The sequence below is a fragment of the Anolis sagrei genome, chromosome 5, assembly GCF_037176765.1.
Source record: "Anolis sagrei isolate rAnoSag1 chromosome 5, rAnoSag1.mat, whole genome shotgun sequence".
Lineage (NCBI taxonomy): Eukaryota > Metazoa > Chordata > Lepidosauria > Squamata > Dactyloidae > Anolis > Anolis sagrei.
The window spans coordinates 142,271,176-142,296,007 of NC_090025.1; the positions used below are offsets into that span (position 1 = coordinate 142,271,176).

Sequence of the window (24,832 nt, forward strand, 5' to 3'; positions counted from 1 at the left end):
TTGAGAGTTACTACTGGTATTTAAAATAAGTCTGACTAACATTATAGTCCATATTATACCATGATATAAACTCTGTATTGATTTGGTATTAATATTGAAACACAGGAACTAAAAGCAAATTAAGGCAAGTAAAGGTGCTCCATGCAGTCATGCTGGCCACATGACCTTGGAGGTGTCTATGGACAACGCCGGCTCTTTGTTTGCAACTTAGAAATGGAGATGAGCACCAACCCCCAGAGTCAGACATGACTGGACTTAATGTCAGGGGAAAAGCTTTACCTTTACCTAACTACTGAAGCATAGGAACTAAAAGCAAATTAAGGCAAACTTAATACAATTTTACTGTATTATATATGTATTTAAATTTTTATTTAAAGTATTGTTTCTTTGATTTTTTGCCAGTTGCTTGAGACTTCCAGTTGCTTGAGTTCCAGTTAACTGAAAGTCTACTGCATCTTTATATTTTAACAACTACCTAGCTCACATGACGCTCTGCGTTGTTTACATCTTAAGAAAGATATCAGAAATCAATGTAATCTTATGGAATATAATGTGTGTGACAGTCCATGAGATTTATCAGGCCACTGCTTCCTTGGCAACATTAAGACCAAAAGGTATTGGTGGGGTTTGTGAGGGTGGATGATGAATGCTAATGCTTACTACAGTATGACTCATTTATTTTCATGAAGAGATCTCATTCCTGTTAATAAATTATGTGTTCAAGGGTTTTACAAGGCCCTGATGTGCAAGTGAGATATGGATGTCTGTCTCACATGAGATGATGACTTCAATTCCTTCCATGAAAATTAATTTTAGGGAAAACAAAGATGTGCATTCACAGGCGTCCATTCCAGAAAACAGAAATTCAAACCTCAAAATGCAATTATTATTACTATATTCAGTTTCTAAAACCCACATGTAATACACAACATGATCATAGCCTTTAAAGAACAGCTCTCTTCATCATGAAGTATTCAGTTTCTTCATGACACAGTGAATTATTTAAATCATTCTAAAGGCTGCATCTGAAAGTAATCTGCAACATTGCCCGTAGCAGCATTGTACCAGATTACTATGTGCAAAATTCTTAATCATTTCTTTATATTTTTTTTCTTTAAGGGCCAATGTTCCTTGTTTTATAGTTTTAATTTTAAGAGAAATTGAGGTAATATTTTGTTGTATGCCTCAGAATGCAAGTTCTCGAGGCCTTGGGCAAATATTAACTTCAATTCTAGGTTTCCTTTTAAATCACAGGAGAATAGACGTTGAAAAGGTTTCAGCTTAATGTATTATTTGGAAGTTCGTGTACGTGCAAGAATTGTTCATCAGAGTACAATGCCTAGGTTCTGTTGATCTAATATTAAAATGAATGGAATTTTAACAACTTTCTCCATATCATTCGTCTAGACTTCTCTATACAGGATATATACAGTATTTCAATAGTTTCTATCCATAATGGATTCGTATACACTTCTGCCATTGTTAGTATTATGACAGGGTTATAAGCAACATCCTATCTACATCATTTGATTTTCTTCTTCCCTACATTTACAACCCATTGTGGTCAAGCCAAAATAGTTTTGTTTTTTAACCTGAGTTTGTTATTTTCGTCTGTGGATTTTGGAAATGAGCAGTCCACAGCACATTCCCTTCTTTCAAGCATAACTGATAATTATATGTTATTGTTGTTTCATGGTAGGTATTTTGTATGTATGTTAGGCATTGAATTTTGCCATGAATATGTTAGAAATCACTTTGAGCCCCCCCCCCCCCCCGGTGAGAAAAGCGGTATATAAATGAAGTAAATAAATAAATAAATGACTAACTGCAGATTAGACATCGCCATCTTGAAGCCAGACAAAGACTGTAATGACCCAAAAAGCTACAGACCAATCTCCCTGCTGTGCCACCTCTACAAAGTTCTGGAGAGACTCATTTTGCATAGAATTACGGAAAAAATAGACCATTGTCTGATCCCACAGCAAGCTGGCTTCAGGAAAGGCAAAAGCTGCACATTGCAAGTGTTGAACCTGACTCAGCACATAGAAGATGGCTTTGAAAGGCAGCAGATCACAGGAGCTGTCTTCATAGACCTGTCAGCAGCCTATGATACTGTGAGCCACCACCTCCTCCTGAGAAAAATGAATAATATCACAAAGGACTACCACCTCACCTGCCTCATAGGAAACCTGCTACAAAACAGGAGCTTTTTTGTTGAGTTCCAGGGCCAGAGAAGTAGATGGCGGAAACAGAAGAACGGCCTGCCCCAGGGAAGCGTGCTTGCTCCATCCATGTTCAACATCTACACAAATGACCAGCCACTGCCAGAAGGGACAGAGAGTTTCATCTATGCTGATGATCGTGCCATTACTGCTCAAGCAGGGAGCTTTGAGATGGTAGAACAGAAGCTCTCCGAAGATCTATGTGCTCTTACTGCCTATTACAGGGAAAACCAGCTGATCCCTAACCCATCTAAAACACAGACATGGGCTTTTCATCTCAAGAACAGACAAGCATCCCGAGCTCTGAGGATCACCTGGGAAGGAATCCCACTGGAGCATTGCAGCGCACCCAAGTACATGGGAGTCACTCTGGACCAAGAAGCACTGCCTGAACATCAAGCAAAAAGTGGGTGCTAGAAACAATATCATACGAAAGCTGATTGGCACAACCTGGGGATCACAATCAGACACAGTGAAGACATCTGTCCTTGCGCAATGCTACTCTGCTGCTGAGTATGCATGCCCAGTGTGGAACACATCTCACCATGCTAAAACAGTGGATGTGGCTCTTAATAAGACATGCCGCATTATCACGGGGTGTCTGCACCCTACACCACTGGAGAAATTACACTGCTTAGCTGGTATTGCACCACCTGACATCTGCCAGGAAGTAGCAGCCAATAGTAAAAGGACCAAGGCAGAGACATCTCCAGCTCATCCCCTGTTTGGGTATCAGCAGCACGTCAATGACTTAAATCTAGAAATAGTTTTCTAAGATCTACAGAGACACTCGCTGGAATGCCTCAGCAAGCGAGAGTCCAAAAGTGGCAGGCTCAAACCCAGAACATCAACCTATGGCTGATACCAAATGAGAGACTCCCCCCTGGGCACACAGAAGACTGGGTGATTTGGAAGGCGCTGAACAGACTGCGCTCTGGCACCACAAGATGCAGAGCCAACCTCAAGAAATGGGGCGACAAAGTGGAATCCACGACATGTGAGTGCGGAGAAGAGCAAACTACAGACCACCTGCTGCAATGCAACCTGAGCCCTGCGACATGCACAATGGAGGACCTTCTTGCAGCAACACCAGAAGCACTCCAAGTGGCCAGCTACTGGTCAAAGGACATTTAATCAACTACCAAACTTGCAAATTTTGTATTTTGTCTGTCTGTCTGTTTGTTTTGTTCTGTTAGAAATGTAATACAATTGACTGGTTGCCCTGACACGACAAATAAATAAATAAATAAATAAATAAATAAATAAATAAATACTGCATATTAACATTGAAATTATGCCCAAAGTACAAAATGAAAACACTGATACAATAATATAGACATGACTCAAAAGGAAAAAGGAACGTTGAGAGTAAAGAATACAGAGAGAGTTCTGGCCCAGACTCCCTGTCCCAACGTATCTCATCCCACGAACCATCACGAAGTTTAAGATCTTCAAGAGAGGTCCTGCTCTTGATCCCATCATTATTGCAAATGTAGTTGGTGGGAACGAGAGACAGGATCTTCTCGGCAGTGGCCCCCCGTCTGTGGAATTTTCACCCCAGGGACATCAGGAAACTAGGAAAATTGGATTTATATATATGGAACAAACAAAGGAATTTCCCAGGCAGTAATAAGCCACACTTAAAAACTGTCAGGCCATCAAATGCTTCTTAATGTGGTCAATTGAAACATTCACACCTAGCTCCAACAGACAAGAGTTCTTTCTCCCATCCTGGACCTTCCACAGATATACAGTATAAACCCAATTTTCCTAGTTTCCAACAAACCTCACAACTTCTGAGGATGCTTGCCACTGATGCAGGCAAAATGTCAGGAGAGAATGCTTCTAGAACATGGCCATACAGCCCGAAAAACCTACAACAACCCTATGTATGTAGCATTCCTTGGTCTTCAGAAACAAATTTGGGCCAACTTTTTTCTCAAAGGAAAAGGCAGATAATTCTGATTTGATCTCCCTATGCAATATAAAGGGCAGAAATTTAGTTTGTAATCTGTAGTAATATAAATGTCACAGCCTGGTAAAAGGGAAGCTTGATTTTACATCATTGCCTAGTAATGAACTGACAGAAGCCATTCAGCAGGCAACTATGATAAACACAACCCATTTCTAATATTACTTAAACATTGGCATAGCTTTGGATCTCAGCAGGCCTCAATTATTACACATCTTGCTTCCTGCAGATGTGTAATAATTGATAATAATGGCAGTGAATGATTGTGAGCGGTAGGCTGACACAGATACACATGCCAAGATATGTTAGAGATGACAAACAGCAGTGGCGATTGCAAAAAAAGAATGCTTCTGGAACATAGCCACACAGCCCAGAACACTCACAGCAGCCCAGATGGTTTCCTGTTTTCAAAGTGATCAATTACTATTGCTCATTCACAGCCCCATTCTGAGAGTCACACACCTTCTTCACAATGCCATGTGAAAAGGAGGAAGAGAGGGGGAAATGAATGCAGCAGCACCTTCAAGACTAATTTCTTTATATTTTAGCATGGGCTTTCATGGGGATAAATCAATTTATTGAGAAGTAGCACCGAGTGATATCTAAAAGCAAATTTAGATAGTTGTGGAACAGAATGCAATAAGATTGAAGAAGCTGCAAACCATGTCCCTTTCCCTAAGTTAATACAGGTCTTTAGATCTTCAGGGGTCAGTTAGTATGCATGTATAAAGACAAAAAAATCTGCTTATTAAAAGTCAGGGCAAAATGGTAATAGTTGTGCAGGGGAAGGTCACACATTGCCTAGGCATAGCTTAGGATTTTAAAATTCACTAGGTCTCCACTTGTCCTTGTTGGAAATTCTTCCAGAATAACTTGGTTTTGCATGGGTCATTATTTTTATTTATATATATCAGCCTGCCAAATATTTTAAATACTGTTTTAAATCTGGTTTGTTTGAACTGATTGATTTTTGTTCACAAAGGAAAGTTTAAACATACCTACCTTGCAGCTTTTTTTGTTTTTATTTTCTCCCAACAGAGAAACTCAAGATTTGTTTTTTTAAAGACTGTATTTACATTATGCATGTCCTGCCCTTGGGGCATATATGAGTTTTTCTAACTCGGAAACACGATGGCAAATTAATTGCTCAACTCGGGAGGTTAGGCAAGCCCACAAGTAATGCTAAAAGTTTATCTCAGTTTCAGCAAGCCACCAAAATGGCCCAACATACATCCGCCTTCTTGGATGACAGCCTGATGATGTCAACTTTACAGGCGCAAATCAATAGTACTTGAGCCTTCAATATTTTCAATATAAATAAGAGCCAGGGTGGTGTGGAGATTTAAGAGTTGGACTACAGATATGGGGTCATTTTGGATCCCTGTTCAGTCATGAAGATCCATGGCACATCATACTTTTTCAACCCTAAATGAAGGCAATGGCACCCCCATCAATCAATCTTGCAAATAAAATTCCACACTCCGAAGGACAGATTACATGTAATGTTTAGTGTCTCTTGAGGAACAACTCTCCCCTTCAATTACAAGTCTACACAGGAGAATGGCTTTTATCAATAATACAGCATGTATGCAGGTGATGATTAGGGATATCATCACGTGAGGAATTTTTAGTACCCTAGGATGCTTCTGCCCCTGTTGTGGGACTGATGGGCATGCAACTCATCTCATGACATCCCTCAACTTCTAGCGGAGGTCCCACTCCCAACTGGTGTGGAAACATCCTAGGATGCTTTCTCATCAACATAGAATCATAGAATCATAGAATCAAAGAGTTGGAAGAGACCTTATGGGCCATCCAGTCCAACCCCCTGCCAAGAAGCAGGAATATTGCATTCAAATCACCCCTGACAAATGGCCATCCAGCCTCTGCTTAAAAGCTTCCAAAGAAGGAGCCTCCACCACACTCCGGGGCAGAGAGTTCCACTGCTGAACGGCTCTCACAGTCAGGAAGTTCTTCCTAATGTTCAGATGGAATCTCCTCTCTTGTAGTTTGAAGCCATTGTTCCGCGTCCTAGTCTCCAAGGAAGCAGAAAACAAGCTTGCTCCCTCCTCCCTGTGGCTTCCTCTCACATATTTATACATGGCTATCATATCTCCTCTCAGCCTTCTCTTCTTCAGGCTAAACATGCCCAGTTCCCTAAGCCGCTCCTCATAGGGCTTGTTCTCCAGACCCTTGATCATTTTAGTCGCCCTCCTCTGGACACATTCCAGCTTGTCAATATCTCTCTTGAATTGTGGTGCCCAGAATTGGACACAATATTCCAGATGTGGTCTAACCAAAGCAGAATAGAGGGGTAGCATTACTTCCTTAGATCTAGACACTATGCTCCTATTGATGCAGGCCAAAATCCCATTGGCTTTTTTTGCCGCCACATCACATTGTTGGCTCATGTTTAACTTGTTGTCCACGAGGACTCCAAGATCTTTTTCACACGTACTGCTCTCGAGCCAGGCGTCCCCCATTCTGTATCTTTGCATTTCATTTTTTCTGCCAAAGTGGAGTATCTTGCATTTGTCACTGTTGAACTTCATTTTGTTAGTTTTGGCCCATCTCTCTAATCTGTCAAGATCGTTTTGAATTCTGCTCCTGTCCTCTGGACTATTGGCTATCCCTCCCAATTTGGTGTCGTCTGCAAACTTGATGATCATGCCTTCTAGCCCTTCATCTAAGTCATTAATAAAGATGTTGAACAGGACCGGGCCCAGGACCGGGAAGCCTCCCACATTGTGTTGGCTCCAATAGTTGGGTAGCGCTGGGTAATGGGGGAACATTATCATGTTGGCGTGGTACACGGGGTGATGGGGTCTCTCCGCATGCCTCCCGTTTCACCATGCTTGCTGGTGAAATGGCATGGGAGAGGGGCGTGTGATGAGGTTGTAATGTTTCATCCCCACCTTCTTGATCAGTATCCCTCACTCCAGGTAGAGATGAGCGTGAAGCTTTGAATATATTTACCTCTTAACTGGTTATTTAACTTCAGCTACATTCCTATGAAAACCTCCTGTCAAAATTTCAGAGGTGGGCCCAGATCAGTCAACACACTGAGTCCAAGGAAGGGACCTCCTTGTAACCATTCTTTGAAATTGAGTAGTGAATGTGGGAAAATGTAACCATTTTGATTTCCTCCGAATTCTAATTTTGCAAATTATGCAAATTTCCAATAAATAATAAACTGAAACAAAAATTTCATACAATTATGATGACCACTTAATATTTCTTAACAGAGCAACCGTAAGAGACTTTCCCTAGACCTCGGGGATGTGGATGATAACCAAAGAAAGATAGTGATTCCTTATTTTTGCCATGTACATTCCTAAGAGAATGCCCACCTATAATTTATAGAGACAGTAGGGTATCATGTATAAAATTCTGCAAAAAAAGGGCAGCTTGAAAGAATCTCTATCCATTTTCTCTACACCATACACAAAAGTTTCTTCTCATAATATTTATCCAATAAAGATGAATTGTGAGAGAGATGAGACAGAGGAAAGAGACCAGCTCTTTATGCAACACACTGTTAAAGCCATGATATTCACACTCCAAAAGATGCAGTGATGGCAAATTCATGCAGATACGCTTCTGAAAAGCTACTAGTCATAATGACCAAGAATTAAGTTTCTGAGGAGGACAAGTGAAATAACTATATTGGGTATATTTCCAAAATTTGAAAGATTGCTTCTAAATAATAATTAGTAACAATTTTATTTCATTTTATTTTTATTTTGCCATTCTCCCGGGCCAGCTTGATTCTAAGGCTAATAGTAAAAAAAAAATCAAGCAGTCCATTAATTTTACAGGTATAATTACTTTAAAAGTAGTTCTTTGTTTAAAAATGCATGCTACAAGTCACATCCTGCAGTAAAAAACACACTTGTTTCTATTCACCTTGTTGTTAGATCAACACTAGCACAACAGAACAATAAGCAAATTGATTAAGCACTTTTACCATGTGATACTACTCTAACATAACACAATGCAGTCATATCCTGATAACCTTAGAAGTAATTAAATCCTATACTTATACTACAAAATCAGTGGTGCAAACTCCATTAAATAATGCCATCTAGTTCTATTTTTATTACTGGAAAAGAAATTAATGACAATTATGTGTAATAATATCTTATAATTAAAGAACTATATGGTCTTATCTGTTTGGCATGGAACAATTCACCCAGAGAACGTAGACTTGGCTAACAGATAGGCAACAAGGTTGACCAGGAATTTTGTAACATCTCTATCACTGGACACAGCATCACAATATCATGTTTTGCCTAGAAACTCTATATAGAGGCAACCGTGTGCATCTCTTGGACACTTGGTTTTATGCAAGATGCTATGAACAGTGCATTTGGTAGCAGTTGCAAGAAAGTTTGGTGGAAGGAACTGTTGGGGCATGTAAGAAATCAGTTGGTGTGTGTGCATTAACTGTAAAATAAGATGCATGAAGCTGATTGGTTGGGCCATGACCAGGGAGCTAGCTGAGCCTGGGAGTTTTGGTTACTGTTACATTTTCAGGCTTGAGCTGTGCAGGTGCTTGCACACAGAAAGAGACAGTTTGGAGTGTATTCTTGCTTCATGAGCTGTTGAAAGGAGACTTTCCAAATGGACTCTGAAAGATCATTTTAAATCTGTCTAAGGGCTCTCCCACACAGCAATATCAAGGCAGAAAATCCCACATTATTTGAGTGTGGACTCAGATAACCCAGTTCAAAGCAGATGTGGGATTTTCTGCCTTGATATTCTGGAATATAGGGTTGTGTGGAAGAGCCCGAAAAGCACATTATGTGAGTTAATGCAACTGACTACATGACTGTATATACGTTGTTCTGCATTATGAAGAGTAAGCTACTTGTTCTTTATTGATAATCTGTGTGGCACATTTTCTTTCTCTGGCAAGACAGTGTGTGGACTGACCAAATGTGAACTATGAATGATTATTTACATTACACCACAGAAACTAGTCTCTTCTTGTGCCAGTTTGAAATGGCATTGGAACTGGTTTAGGGGAGCTTGCAAGCCTACCATACCCAATAGGGATTCCTTATGAAGTCTTCAGAGTGACGGTGACACAGTCATGCCCAACTCGGCGGCCAAGGGCCCAGTCTTACATCCCAATAATAGGAGATCCACACAGAGGCTTTTAGTCATGTGGCATCGCATTTTTGTAACTCCAGTGTTTTCCAGCACAAGAGCTGTGCTTGCAAGGTCCATAGCACAAAAGGAGGGTCATCCAAAGCCAAGATCAAAACCTGTCTAGACTCAGTCTGCTTCAGCTGAAATTAATAAAACCTGTAACCCTTTCCCAATCAAATCTGGGTTGTTTATTGTGGGTTTAAGGTGTTGTTTTTTTTTTTACCAAATTGATATTTTCCACAGCCTCACACTGCAATATTTATACCCTGCTGAACAGTCAATGATCTCATGGTGAGATACAATAAAATCAGTTTATGTTTCAAAGAGTCCTAAAACTTGAGACTCGAAAGACAGCACTTTAGCAGAATGGGGAAAAGCTTTTAAGCTTTGTTCCATTGCTTGTATTGTGCATTGTGTTAACCACCCCTTAACTGCAATCCGAACTCCAGAGGCTTTATTTCCTTGGGCTACAAGGAGTCTTACCGGCAGCATGTGTCTACAATCTTATCAGAAAGTCATATAGAAACTTGTTTAATAAAACTCTTACGCCTCTAATGCCAGTGTGAAACTTGAACAAGATTCAGCAGACAACACAGCATGCACACAAGTGCTAATGCAAAGGAACGAAAAAATAGTTTCTTTTTGGAATTTGAAAAGGTTGCAGTAACCTTCAGATGAAATATAAATCACCTATTATTATGACATGGTTCAGAATTTCAACTATCAATGAAACAATGCCATATTTTAAAAGGGAGCCATCTGTGTTTCTCTCTGAACTAAATTGTATTGTATTAGAAGACAAAGCTGTCTTCTGGTAATGGCCAATGATTAATCATGATCAGCTGTCACACGTTATTTAACTTTAATTCTGTGAAAAGGTTTTCTATACAAGTTAAGGTGTGATTTGGCATTCAAATGTTCAGATGTGTAATTGGAAAAAAGTCAATGAGGAAACATAAACCTTAGAGCTAATCTGTTTAAAATCACATTCTCAATTTCCACTTTGTACATTTGATCAAGTGGGATGTTATCTACAAAAAAACACTGCACCATAAAACAAATTAGGTGGCAAATCCTTGTCTCCTTACCTAGGAGTAAGCTGCACTGATCTTAATGACACTGAATCCTCAGTAAACATGCATAGGATTGCCCTTTCGGTCTTTAGGACGACAAATTACAATTAGGATTCATACAAACAGGAGCCAGCATGGTGTAATGATATTTCTGTTTATTGATTTTTCTCATTGATTGATTTAATTTATTCCATGCCTTTCTCCCAAGACAGTACACAAGGTACTTCACAATAAATGAAGACAAAATGCAACTAATATCTTATAGTAAAGTTTTAAAGAACAATTAAATAAATAAGACCATTAAAATCAAAAGATAAAACACTTTAAAACAGATGAAAAATGGGTTAGAAAAAAAGATAAAAGCACAGTTTCGAACTAGGATCTTAGAAAACGGTGGTTCAAATCCACACCCAATTATGGAATGCCATTGGCTGGTTGTGGGCAGACCCCATTCTCTCAGCCCCAAAGAAAAACAATGCAAAACTTCCATTGATTTTTTTTTTTGCCAACAACACTCTATAATAGGGTCGCCACAATCTGGAGTCCTCTTGAAGGCACATAACAATGATATAAGAAATTATTATGTGACCAAAATGGTTCCATTTCAGTTTAGTTGTTCAAAAATAATTCCTTTCATGAAGCAGCTCCCAAGGGTATATGAATACACTAATCCAAAGCAATTTCTTGTTTTTTATTTCAAAGCACTTTTCAACAAACAATGTCATATCAATACTGAGAAAAAGTGCAATTGCTCAGTACTAAATGTGAATATGATCATTCTGCCCATGGAGAATGTTACATGGATGAATATTATTTATAAGAAATTACACAGACTATCTATCAGGCACCAGCCCCAGGGGCAAAGGAACAACTTCAAACCCACATGTAAGAGTATGTTTTACCCTTTTATTTTAAAATACCTCAGCATCATTGAGGTATTTGAAAATAAACGGGTAAAACATATTCTTACATGTAAACAGCACACTGATAGGGTAGTGGATTAATAGCTACTTGGAATATATTCAGATAGCCAACCTGTGTATTAAATCTGTGTATTAAGGAATCATACTGCCTCTTTTCATCCAGGAAAACATTACAAATGATGAGTAAGTTATAAGGAGAAATAGTAAAGTGAATTCATATTACAGTGTGATTTGGGCTAAATATAACAATAAAATGGATACAAAGTACGACCCTCATACCTGCAAAGCATAATTCTTAGATGGATCATAGTTACCCGAGAGCAAAGATATGACTGAATGGCATGAAACTATGGACCTATGGTCCCAGCACACCATAGAATTGTCCTGAAGGACCTGAGAGGCAACTTCTAGGGCAGTGGTTCTCAACCTGTGGGTTTCCAGATGTTTTGGTCTTTATCTCCCAGAAATCCTAACATCTGGTCAACTGACTGCGATTTCTGGGAGTTGTAGGCCAAAACTCCTGGGGACCCACAGGTTGAGAACCACTGTTCCAGGGGAAACATACATGAATACGAGACCTGCATATAGGTTATTGAATCTTACTGTATAAACAAATGCCTTAGTCCATAAGGGTTCCACTGTCCACTTACAATCCACATTATTTTTGAACCCTAAAGAGAAGCAATCAGACATTCTGCAAGACCCCATGCTAATACTGTGAAATTATATCTTTATGTATTTTTAATTCTGTGACTATGGTTTTACTAATCTGTGAAAAAGCCACATACAAATATAGCCTTCTTCCACAGCCATGAAAATAAAGATCAACAGTTATTTAAAAACATTGACTACTTGTTTGAATGTGCTGGTAAATGATTTGTATGTAATGGAAGACAGAAGTAAATAAACCAGTTCAAGAACTTTACTTGCCACTTTATCATTTGGGAAAAATAAATAACTTTTATCATAGGCAATTTCAGCTGTTTTCTTCTTTCTTATTATTTGTCAGTTGTGCACAATGGATCAGTGTAATATCAATTTGTAGTTTGTAAGTTGTAACCATGTCATTGCTTCACCAACAACTGAAAACTGACAAGGTCTGATTAGAAACAGTAACCTTACAGTGTTGGAATTGGTATATAAAGTGGAAGCTCTGGAATACACAGATCTTTGCTTTGCCTCAAGGGAACTAAGGGCTTATGTCCCCTTACATCAGCTACTGCCAAATAAATAGTTTCATAAACAATCCTCAGAACTGCCTTGCATTTAAATATTTTTATGGACCAACAAACATCCATATCCCACAAAAATAAGGATGCCAAGGACCATAAACAAGGGAGACATGGGGCTTCATGAACATGTGCTTTGGAAATACTGGGTTTTGTTTAAAACATTGTGTCATTGAAAGCACAATTCTGCATGACATCCTATATCCTGACATCCTTCTACTTGTGCAAGAAACCCCATTCTCCACATTTTCCTATTGCAGTGCACATTTTAATTCCTTCTTTCACACTGTTGACAGCCAATAAATCCTTTTCATGTTCTCCCATTTCCAAATCCCAAGTAAACTCATGTGATTTAATTAATACTTAAGCACTGCATGTCAAACTTGACATTTTGTGTCAAAGCATTCCAGAAAGATATTTTTTGCTTCACTGCACTTGTAGACAACAGATTGGTTTAAAGTGTACATTTAACAACTAATCATTAGAAGGGGCACAAATTAAGTTTTTTTGGAGATATAATGGAAAGAGAAAGGGAGTATTGAGTACTTTTTGGTAGTGCAAGCCCTCCTCTTCCCCATTCTGAATAAAGGTTCTGTTGGGTATAATAAGAAACTACTCTCCAGTCCATTTTTGCTTTCAGATAGATTAAAGTCATCCATCATTTCTCCATAGGATCAACATCACAAAGTTTTAAATCAAAAAGGACATGCCTAGGATATTCCTTATCATTTGTGACAAATATTTGCCCTATGAACAAAAAGTGTCTATGCAAAAATATGCAGAAAACAGAAACAAATAGGTTAAAATATTCCATTAATGGTCAACATAACTGGTTAGAAATGTTGGTACTCAGTTGATAATGAGGTCAGGTATATTACTTGTGTGACTCGTGCCTTTTGGGGGGGCATTTGAGAATTATTATTGCTCCATTAGTAATAGTGGTATTTATATTCTGCTTTTTCTTTTCCAAAGGTAACTAAAGCAGTTAACACTAAAAATCCTAACAATGTGCAAAGACAGACAATCAAGGGTAGAATCAGGGTCAATCCTAGCTATTTTACTGCAACTGGGACTTGTATAACATTCAAATTGTAATAGTACTCAATGCAAGCTGCAAGGAGATGTGGGTAATACTGTTGTTGTTGTTGTGTTGTTGTTGTTGTTGTTAGCCAAGTTATTTGGACATGAAACAGAGCATTTTAGAAGCAACCACCCTCTCCTCCAATCTTAGTCAGGAAAGCTGAAATGTTAACGAGGTAAATTACTGACATTTTCCTGCCATTTCATGATACCAAAATTCTTCTGCTTGAAGTTTTGTGTGTGTGTATGTCAGGAGCAACTTGAGAAACTGCAAGTCGCTTCTGGTGTGAGAGAATTGGCCATCTGTAAGGATGCTGCCCAGGGGATGCCCAGATGTGTTACCATCCTGTGGGAGGCTTCTCCCATGTCCCCGTATGAGAAAAAGGAGCTGACAGACAGGAGCTCACCCAGCTCCCTGGATTTGAACTGCCAACCTTTTGGTCAGCAGTCCTGCTGGCACAAGGGTTTAACCCACTGTAACACTGAGGGCTTGAAGTTGCCAACCTACTTCTATATAGATTTTTAAAATAACTTCAGGCAAATTATATAGAGAAGAATTCCACTAGATGGGATGGGGGACTTCTACTTCAATGGGATGTTGACATTTTATAATCATATTGACAGCAGGAAAAATGTAATTACCTTACAGTAATGTACAATGTTTAAACTACCATCCCAGCTCTTGTATTAGAGACCTTTTCCTGAAATTATACATTTGGTGGGACTTTGTAAGTGCAATAAATGATGTTTTCTATGCCACATTAAAAAAAAAACCTTGTTTTCCAGGGTTTCCTGGCTTCCACCTTTGAAGATCTGTAAAATTGAAGGGAATTATTCTGTCTGGCTCCATCAAAAGAAGCTGTCCCACCAGCAGAAACACAAAGACCAGGCAAGGATGCAGTATTCAGGGAAGTATTCAGGGAAGGGCAAGATTCCTTCGCCTTTTCCTCCTTGCTGAGTTTTGTGCAAACCATTCTTGCCCATGTAATTATGTTTGAACCACTTTAAATCCTCATATCATGTCAGCTTTTCCAGTTTCTCTTCAATCCTTCTGTCACCTGGGATTGCAACATCGACAATCCAAACTTATTATTATTATTTAAAAAGAGAGAGGGGAATGTTGTTCTTCCTTGAGCAAACCCATGCCACAAAGCTTGTAAATAATGTATAGATTGGCCCCCTAGAAATCTTTGCAAGCCATGTTATTTGTATATATATCTATATGCATATTCATCTTATATATGAATTTCCTTTGAAATCTTTTGCAAGCCCGATTTCTGTATATCTAAATGTATTAACTTTATATGTGCATTTTTGTTCCTTGGAAGTTCACTGGCCATAGCCAGCCCTATAGATCTATAAATATGTTTTTATAAATGCATGTTTCTCCCTAGGCTTATACTCGAGTCAATAAATTTCCCCAGTTTTTGTGGTAAAATTAGGTGCCTCGGCTTATATTTGGGTTGGCTTATACTCGAATATATGTGGTAATTTAAAAGCATCTGAAAAAGTAGGCAGGCAGAGATTTATTGGGATTGTCCCTGACAAATTGAAACAGTTGGCAAGTATTTTTTTCTGTTTAACTCTGTTTTTAAGTTTAACTTTGAAGGTATGAAAATGTTCCAACAGTCAATCCTGTTGACTAGCAATGAAAGTTCAATTTGTTTGCAAGTGATAAAATGGCATAGCTGGACTGTTGAGCAAATTTTTTCATGCTCTCAAGAAATGTCCAACCACAAGGAGTGTGCATTTGTTTCATAAAATCTGATCTTGTGAATACTCTCTTTACAAAGAATTCCCCGAAGAACTGGCTGCATTGATGACTACATCAAGGGAGTGGCGGATGTCCATTAGCACCAGCAAAGTGTTTTGGCATACAATTCAATTCTTTTGAGGCATGTATGGGAAGAATAGAAGATTTTCAAGGAAGAGACAAAAGTGCATTGTGAGTTTTCAAAATGTTAATGTGTTAATTATAATAATAAAAGAGTGATGTGATTTTTTTAAAAAAGTAAAGGGAAATTCCTTGCAATAGAAATATCCAAGGAGCAGAGATCAATGAGATCAAAGACTAGGGTTCAAAGGCTTCTGCTGCTTGTATTGTTTGTATTCAGTGTGGAAGCTGCACATAACCCTGTGAAAAACCTTTTGTTTAAACAATGAGAAATAGAAGCTTACATTTTCTTAATAGTACCATAATGCTTACAAAATTTTATTTCTTTCCTCAACAGAACAATATCTTTTTAAACTGAAATGTATTTTTAATTTCCTTTTTTGAATGTTTAGTATCTTGACCATTTGTGCTCCATGGCTTTACCAAAGCTTTGCAACCAGCAGTTTGATATATGTATGAACAACATAAGGAGATTAGTTTCCATCAGGGAGCCTTTCTACTATAATTGCAATTTATGATTTCTGTGAGGCACAAAAGAAGCAGATCTAGTATGTCTTCATCATATTGTTTAGTAATGCTCAATACCGCTTTGTTTAAAAGAATATTTAGATCATTTTTGTGGATGGATTATATTCACTACAATCACACAAGGAAACCTTCCTGCCTACATTGTGCATTTATTTGTCCATCTTTCACAAGCTAGATCCTCACAACATGGATGTCATCACTTTCCCACACTTTCTAAGAAGCTGTTAATGCAACAATCCTGGACTTACATTATTATATTTGCTGTTAATTGTTTTAAGAACATCTTTGATTTAGGGCAACCTTATGCATGAGAGTCCTCAGAGACATTGTCATCAACTGGTCCTGCAAACTCAGGGTTGTGTATTGCTTACTTGAGTTTATATATCTGTAATGGTCTTGCTCTTTCCCTACTGAGATTTGAATATAGTAATTTGACTTTAAGGATTTATACAAAAATCCCACTGGCCAATCAATATATATTTCTATAAACTCACTTTTAAGTTGTACTTTTTGATTCTTGAGTCCCTTAATGTGAGGCAACAGAAAAGGAAAAAATATATTATTTTCAAAGCAGAACTAGAAATCACACAATATAGGCAAATCTCAATAAACAAAGCTTCTGACAACAAAGCTTTTCCCTTCTCATCCTCTCTCTAGTTCCCAACCTATGGTCTGTAGACCACCAGTGGTCCGCAAGAATTAAAATATGATTCGCAACCTCACCGTTACTACACCATTGCAATGAAAGTGACTGCTCTCACAAAACCTTCCTATAGCGCCAAAGATTATTAAATTTGGTTTTCTGTGAGCGAGCAGATAGCAATTACTGGATGGCATATGTTCTATATCAGAAACTAGAGCTGATGTGGTCTATCCAATGCAATTTTCTGAATCAGCACCCCAAATAACCAAACCAAATCCAAAGTTGACCAAAAACTGATTCGCAACTCTTTTGGTACTAATGTTGGAGAGTGGTCACTGCTAAAGTGGTCACTGGTCAAGTGGTTCTTGGTCATAAAAAGGTTGGGAATCACTGGTCTAGCTGAAAGGTTTTTTTTAGCAGCACCCATATTGGAAGGATGATGGAGGAGTGGAGAGACCTAGACAATAACTAAGGCAATAACAGCTTAATTTGGGAACAAATTAAGCTGACTCTACTGTTACTGTGTGACAACCTAACAGGCAAAGTAGAGAGAAACTGTCTTCAGAATCCCTTGTTGAGCATTAGGAACAGCAAACTAGAGAATAAAATGCAGGACAGATGAATCTGCACCATCGGCTCCTTCTCTGGCTGTTAACAGAGCATAGTTTAAACATTTGGCCATCAAAATAGAAATGATAAATAAATGGAGACTGGCAAAGGAAAGAAAAATCGGACTTCAAGGGGTTTCTAAAGGGTTCAACATGTTTTTGTCCAAGCTTTACTTGTCCTAGTTGTTTCATTTTGCATGTGCACATTGCTAGTTTTGAATAAAAAGTATGCTAAAATGTGTAGTTTTGTGATGCAGGTAACTATTTCAATACTTTCCATGTTATTTCTGCTTCTGATGCCAAAATTTCCATTAAAGAAGAAACACAGTTTATTGTAGCATACCTGTCCCATGTATTTCTCATCCCCCAAAAGCAGAGCTTTCTCACTCTACTGAAAAAGGAAATACAGCTATATCACAGTTAACAAAGAAGGTATGTGCTTGTATTCATGCAGTTTTCATGAATTTGGCAGTAAAATAAAAGAAAGTTCCTTTAAAATAAGGATTTCCAGATTGTTTTGAAGACCATTTTCCATTTTGTCACTGGAATCTGATGATGCACATTGAACAGTGAGCCTGGGGAACTTAGGAGATATAGCTTCCAATATTTTGACAACAGTGAAAATGCATATGCATAATAATGTGATTGCTGTAGGTAATTATATCTAGAGCACACGACTTAGCTTTACATATACAGTGGTTGTATTTGTTGGTATTGTTGTTTGCCTTCAAATGACTTCTGAACACCCAGTGGTGCAATGGGTTAAACCCTTGTTTCGACAGGACTGCTGACCGACAGGTCGGCAGTTCGAATCCGGGAAGCGGGGCGAGCTTCCTATGCGGGAACATAAGATATGCCTCCACAGGATGGTAAAGCATCAAACATTTGGGAGTTCCCTGGGCAGACGGCCAATTCTCTCACACCAGAAGCAACTTGCAGTTTCTCAAGTAGCTCCTGATGCACAACCCCCCCCCCCCAAAAAAAAACAACCTTCTGACTTACAGTTACCATAAGGCAAACCTACAATGGGGTTTTCGTGGCAAGGTTTGTTTAGAGCAGATTTGCTAGACCCTTCCTCTGAGGATGAGAGAATGTAACTCATCCAAGGTCACCCAAGCCCTTTCTACATTGTCCTTATATTCCAGGATCTGATCCCAAATTATCTGATTATCCCTGATTATCCCAGATTATATGGCAGTGCAGACTCATATAATCCAGTTCAAAGCAGATAACTTGGGACCAGATCCTAGGATATAAGAACAGTGTAGAAGGGGCCCCAGTGGGTTTCCCAACAGGGATGTGGACCCTTGTCCACAATCCTTTTCCAGTATTCATATCACCATATCATGGTGGCTCACTCTACATATAGTATAGATACTCAATTTCATATTTAAGCAGCTCTGATATTCTACTTTTTATTGGCACTGATGCCTTCAAAACATTTTACTTAAGAAAGAAAATGTTCTCCATAGGCTAGAACAAATGTACAACTCTCCTTCAACTCTTGAATCAATGTTCTCCGTTTGCAATCACGCTGCTTATTGCCAACCGTGAAATTAGCATGTTCATCCAGTATAAACTGACACACTTTCCATAATATTGTATAGAATAATGAAAATGTATTTCCATTTCTAAGAGACATAATTTGACTACTGGAGAATACACTTCTCAAACCACTTAACACACTATCTTAATTTCAGACCATATCACCATTTGGGTACTGTGTGCTGCACACAAGATAATTAAGTTGGACATATATCAAATCAACATTACACCTAATCCTAAAAAAATGTAAACTTGAAGTAAAAGGATGCTAGCACCCAAATCACATCTGGATCAAAATTAACACTCATGGGCGATTCATTTTAGTGAGCATCATTTTGTTAGATGTAACAGCTGAATTGCTGAAATTTGACTGAATTTCACTTATTAATCAGTAATAAGCAAATGAGTGACTTTCAGAAATTTAACAACTTGGTTTCCGTTTGTAACATAGTACTTCAGCTTGGTCTTTGTCACAGTTTTGATAAAGATCAATACTATATACTCACAGATGGCTTGGCTATTTGTTCAATGTAGTGCATTGCCAACCTCGTGATCAATAACAACATAAAACCCATCCAGTTTCTTTGCCATTTTCTTAGGTTTTGGATTTATTTAATTTTGAAAAGCCTGTATTGCATCAGCTTCAAAACGAACTAAGGTTCTTATAAAATTAAGATAAAAACTCTAAGTTATTAATGTCAGAATATGCTGAATCTGACTTGGGGCACCTCCAAACAGCTATATAACCCAGAATATCAAGGCAGAAAATCCCATGATATCTGCTTTGAACAAGGTTATTTGAGTCCACAGTGCCATATATTCCAGTTCAAAGCAGAAAATGTGGGATTTTATTCAGCTGTGTGGATTCTGTGTTAAGGTTTTGATAATAAGGAACAGAAAGGCCATTACAATACTACAAAGACTTCTGAAAGTGCGCACACAAAGAACTCCATGGTGATTCAGGGTTAAGTGGAGACCTACCATCTCAAATTCAGAAGGAAACCATATGTGAAAAGCTTTTCAGAAATGAAATGAGAGTTTAGTTTAGCATTTCCCCCTTTAGGCTATTTTCACAACTAAACTTTGCTTTTCTTTATGCAGGAAAAAACAGAAAAAGTTTATGCTACTGTCTGCTCATCACCCTGCAGCTGCAGTAGGCTGTTTCAAAAACAAAAGCAAATGCAACATGCAAACTTTGGAGCAAGATGGGGGGAAATGCCGGTAGAGCAGTGGCTCTCAACCTTCCTAATGCGGTGGCCCCTTAATACAGTTCCTCATGTTGTGGTGACCCCCAACCATAAAATTATTTTCATTGTTACTTCATAACTGTAATTTTGCTACTGTTATGAATCATAATGTAAATATCTGATATGCAGGATGTAGTTTTATTGGCTGGTCCAAATTTGGCATAAATACCCGATACACCTAAATATGAGTACTGGTGGGGTTGGGGTCGGGGTTGATTTTGTCATTGGGGAATTGTAGTTGCTGTGATTTATAGTTCACCTACAATCAAAGAGCATTCTGAACTCCACCAGCAATGGAATTGAATCAAGCTTTGCTTTGACTCAAGAACTCCCATGTCCAATAGAAAATATTGGAAGGGTTTGGTGGGCATTGACCTTGAGTTTTGGAGTTGTAGTTCACCTACATCCAGAGAGCACCATGGACTCAAGCAATGATGGAGCTGGACTAAACTTAGCACTGACACTCAATATGCCCAAATGTGAACACTGGTGTAGTTTGAGGAAAATAGACCTTGACATTTGGGAGTTGTAGTAGCTGGGATGTATAGATGTATAGTTCACAATCGAAGAGCATTCTGAACCCCACCAACAATAGAATTGGGCCAAACTTCCCACACAGAACCTCTATGACCAACAGAAAATACTGTGTTTTCAAATGATCTTTGGCAACCCCTTTGACGCCTCCCCTCACGACTCCCCAGGAGTCCTAACCCCCAGGTTGAGAAATGCTGCAGTAGAACAAACATCTAGTATGCTTGTAGATGAGCCATACAGCCTTGCTGATTGTAATAGATCATTCATATGTCATTCATCTTTAGAGGGGGCACATAGCCCACCCAACTTATCAATATTAGAGAGGGCAATTTTCCTTTATTCATGAGTACTCAGACTCATGCCAAGATGAAAGGAAGGAAGGTGAGTTGAGGCCCTTCACAATTTTGCTAAGAGTTGTTGACTCTCTGTCTTAGCCCATCATTGGCCTAAAAAATCAATGAACTAATCATAGAAGCGAGCTAAGCACTATTTTCCCCAGCAAAGTAAATAATTTAACCAAAACTTGGTCTGCAAGACTCGCAAAAAGCCATTATACAATATTTTGCTAAGATTTCATATCCAACCATTTTAATACATGTTTTGCCAAGATACAGAGTGAGTGTGATATAGCAGTTTGATTTTGAAGACCAGTGCTTGAACAACTGTTCAACCATGGAAACCCACTGGGTGATCTTGGGAAAGTCATATTCTTTTGGAAATAGAGAAAGACAAAGGAAAGCCCCCTCTCAGCAAATCTTGCTAGGAATATCCTATAATAGATTTGCCTTAGGGTTGCCGTAAGTTGGAAATGCCTTGAAGAGTAGACAACCACTACAACAATTTGCCAAGATACCTGGTTACATTATCATGATCTTTAATCCTTGTTAGCTAGACCAACAACTCTGATTAAACAACCAGATTTACTAAAACAACCTACACCCTTTCTTCTTCTTACAAAGTGTATCGCCTTATGGGTTGTGCACAACTATCTTCCTATCCTCAATATCTCTTTCAATGAAAAAATATAAAGAAAGAGAATTATAGCATAAGGTTGTTTACTCAGATACAGGTCCTTGTTGTCCTACTACTCTTCTCACTCCCACCACAAATTTCAAAGCACTCTTTGGATTGAGTAAATCAAATGTGATTTCTGTTGGGTTCCAGGTTGTAAATGTGTGACCATCTTCTGCTATGATCTCTGAAATGAGTAATTCTCAGGCAGAGATGTGAAATGAAAAGAAACCAGAAAGTTAGTTAATAACACAAGGCTCAAGCATTCAGCTTGTAGACAGGGCCCATATTTGTTTAAGAAGAAAACCGTTGCATTGCTTACTGAATGCTTCACTACCATTCATCTCATAACCAAATGTTCTTTTTGATCTATCGCTGGGTATCTCTACACTTTAGAATTATTGCAGTTATTCAAATGCCATGGCTCAATGCTCAATGCTATGGAATCATGGGAGCTGTAATTTTGCAAGGTCTTTAGCTTCTCTGCCAAAGAGAGTTGCTGCTTCACCAAACTAAAAATCGCAGGATTCCATAGCATTAAACGATAGCAGTTAAAGTGGTCTCAAACTGCATTAATTTAACAGTGGAGATGCACCATTTGTCTCCAAATGGCCCTATCTAGGGTTTGATTGGTCTTTCAGCACTTCAGCAGGTCAATGTATCAGCCAACTTCACAATTCTTTATATTCCAAGCTACATTACTTTAAATGTAACTCCTCTTAGAGAACTGGAGTAAAAAACTCATGGAATCCCAGAAGATGGAGAAAAACAACATTAAGCTTTTAAAGTAATGTACTCTCTAGTGTGTTTTTCAATTTGTCAGAAATCAATGTTATCAAAATATATTGCTTTTAAAGAATAAGTAATAGCCTCCGCAGCATGAATTATTTTTGCATTCTTTCTCTTTGCACCATGGACCGGAGTCCCTGGTGGTGCAATGGATTAATCCCTTGTGCCAGCAGGACTGCTAACCAAAAGGCCGACGGTTCAAATCTGGGGAGTGGGGTGAGCTCCCATCTGTCAGCTCCAGCTTCTCATGCAGGGACATGACAGAAGCCTTCCACAGGATGGTAAAATAACCAAGCATCCCCTGGGCAGAGTCCTTGCAGGTGGCCAATTCTTTCACACCAGAAGCGACTTGCAGTTTCTGAAGTCGCTCCTGACATGAAAAACAAAACAAAACAATGGACCAAACTCAACAAGTTGAGATGCTTAAGGCAGTTCTGGTGGAGTAGATCTTATCAATAGATGATACCATAAGAAGACATGATGGCGGTCATATAGAAGTTCTACAGCAATGACAGGGGTGAATGGCATTGATGGAAAAGGTATTTAAATATTGTATTCGAGTATCTCTAAAGTAATTTTTCTCTAAAGGAGCTAACATACCACACTCAATTGCCTAACCTTCCACACTCATATAGCACTCAATTATCTAACCTTCCTTACTCTGGAAAAAGCTCAGGATGGTGTAATAAGGCAACTTCAGACAACCAAGGATGACTTGTTAATTTCTGAGGAAATTTAACTTTTAAAAACGCATTTCCAGGATACATGTGTGAAAAATAAGAGTGCCAAAGCTATAATGGTTACCCAGACTTATTGGTTTGCAGTCATTGGAATGTGAAACTACAAATAAAATTTTATATTCAGTTTTGGGTCTTCCTTAGAAGAGATAGAATTGAACTGAATGTCATTGGAAGTGTAGTTTGGAGTTCTATTGCTAAATTATCTGCAGCCTATTGGCTTGTTATATATTTCTGATATATAGCCCTTAACCTTCATTGCTATACTATTGTTACCAATCCATAGCTGTATGCTTAGTACAACTGTACATTTCTTATTTTATAAAAATGTCATCCATCAAGTGTCCTGACTGAAACAGGCAAACTGTGAATTAAAGTAGGCAATGAGCTTTTATTGACAGAGTAATTAGAGGAAACATAAAAGGGTCAATACCATGTTAATATGTTTAAATATGAAGTTTTTCTCTTGTGATTTGCAAAAGGGTCAGCAGTCAAAACTCAAGTGTAATGCCTATTGATCTATTTCTATCCAGAGAATTTCAGAAAATACAAATGTTCTATTATGTTTTAAAAAACAAGATTTCGGTTTGACATTATTTGCATGTAGCAAGAGGAAATCCAAAGTTCACACTTTTCAGCTGCTGCTCATTTTTCCAGCAGCAGGAATGTTCCACAAGAAAATGCCTCAGTTTTCTCTGGTGATCATGGGTTCCACATGACAACAAAGTTGATACTCTTGTGCTTTGCTGCGTGAGATAAATAATGAAAAAGAGTAATTCTTTCTGGGGAACTTGGCCTTACATTACTGTCATAGTTCATAGTTAGGTTATACCCATGAGCCTAACTCTTCTCTTTAAAAGCCAAACTCATTTATGTAAAATGATTTTAGTGAGAAAGTAATTCATAGAACTGGAATAAACAAAGAAAACTACAACAAACTGCCATTGTTGGGGGTGGCATAGTGCAATAATAGAAATATGTGCAATCCAATCCAAGTTATGCCTACGCAAGGCCCTCTGAATTCAACATATCTCATTTCCATGGAAGTAATGTATAGGATTGCAGTTTTAATGTATCACTTGACAACCGCTCAGCCTACGTTATTAAACAACTGAAATACACCAGCACATTATAACAAGTCTCTCTTTTCCTTTTTACTGTTATGTACTTCTTTCTTAAATCACCTACTTACATATTTTGGCAACATTAAATACAAATTATTAGTAGCATAAGAAAATGCATTTTTAAGCCACGACATACCATGCAAGTTCATTAATGCTTTTGCCAATCCATTGATAGTTAGCAGTAACCCATAGTTTCATAGGGCTTTCATATATCTGTTCTACTAACTGCATGTCTTTGATTCTAGAAACTTACTGCAGCTTGAGGCTATGATATTATCTCCTTAATCACCCGAATTCACAAAATTCCAGTATTATTTTAAAATGTTGCATATACATTTCTTATCATTTAGATTTCTAAGAACATAAGACTGGATTTTAAGGGGTGCAACTAAGGACATTATTGTCTGCATAGAAGACAATGTGTTGCAGATGAGAAAATGCAAGGGCATTTTGACCAATAATTTTCACAGCATTTCAAAGTTTCAAAATCAAAGACAATATAGCGTCATAACAGTTTGA

At 38.3% G+C, this 24,832-nt stretch overlaps 1 protein-coding gene across 9 annotated transcripts in view; it reads right to left on the reverse strand.

The window, feature by feature from the left end:
- GRIP1 (glutamate receptor interacting protein 1) overlaps positions 1–24,832 on the reverse strand; it is a 463,528-nt gene that overhangs the window by 164,433 nt on the left and 274,263 nt on the right. The window lies entirely within an intron of this gene.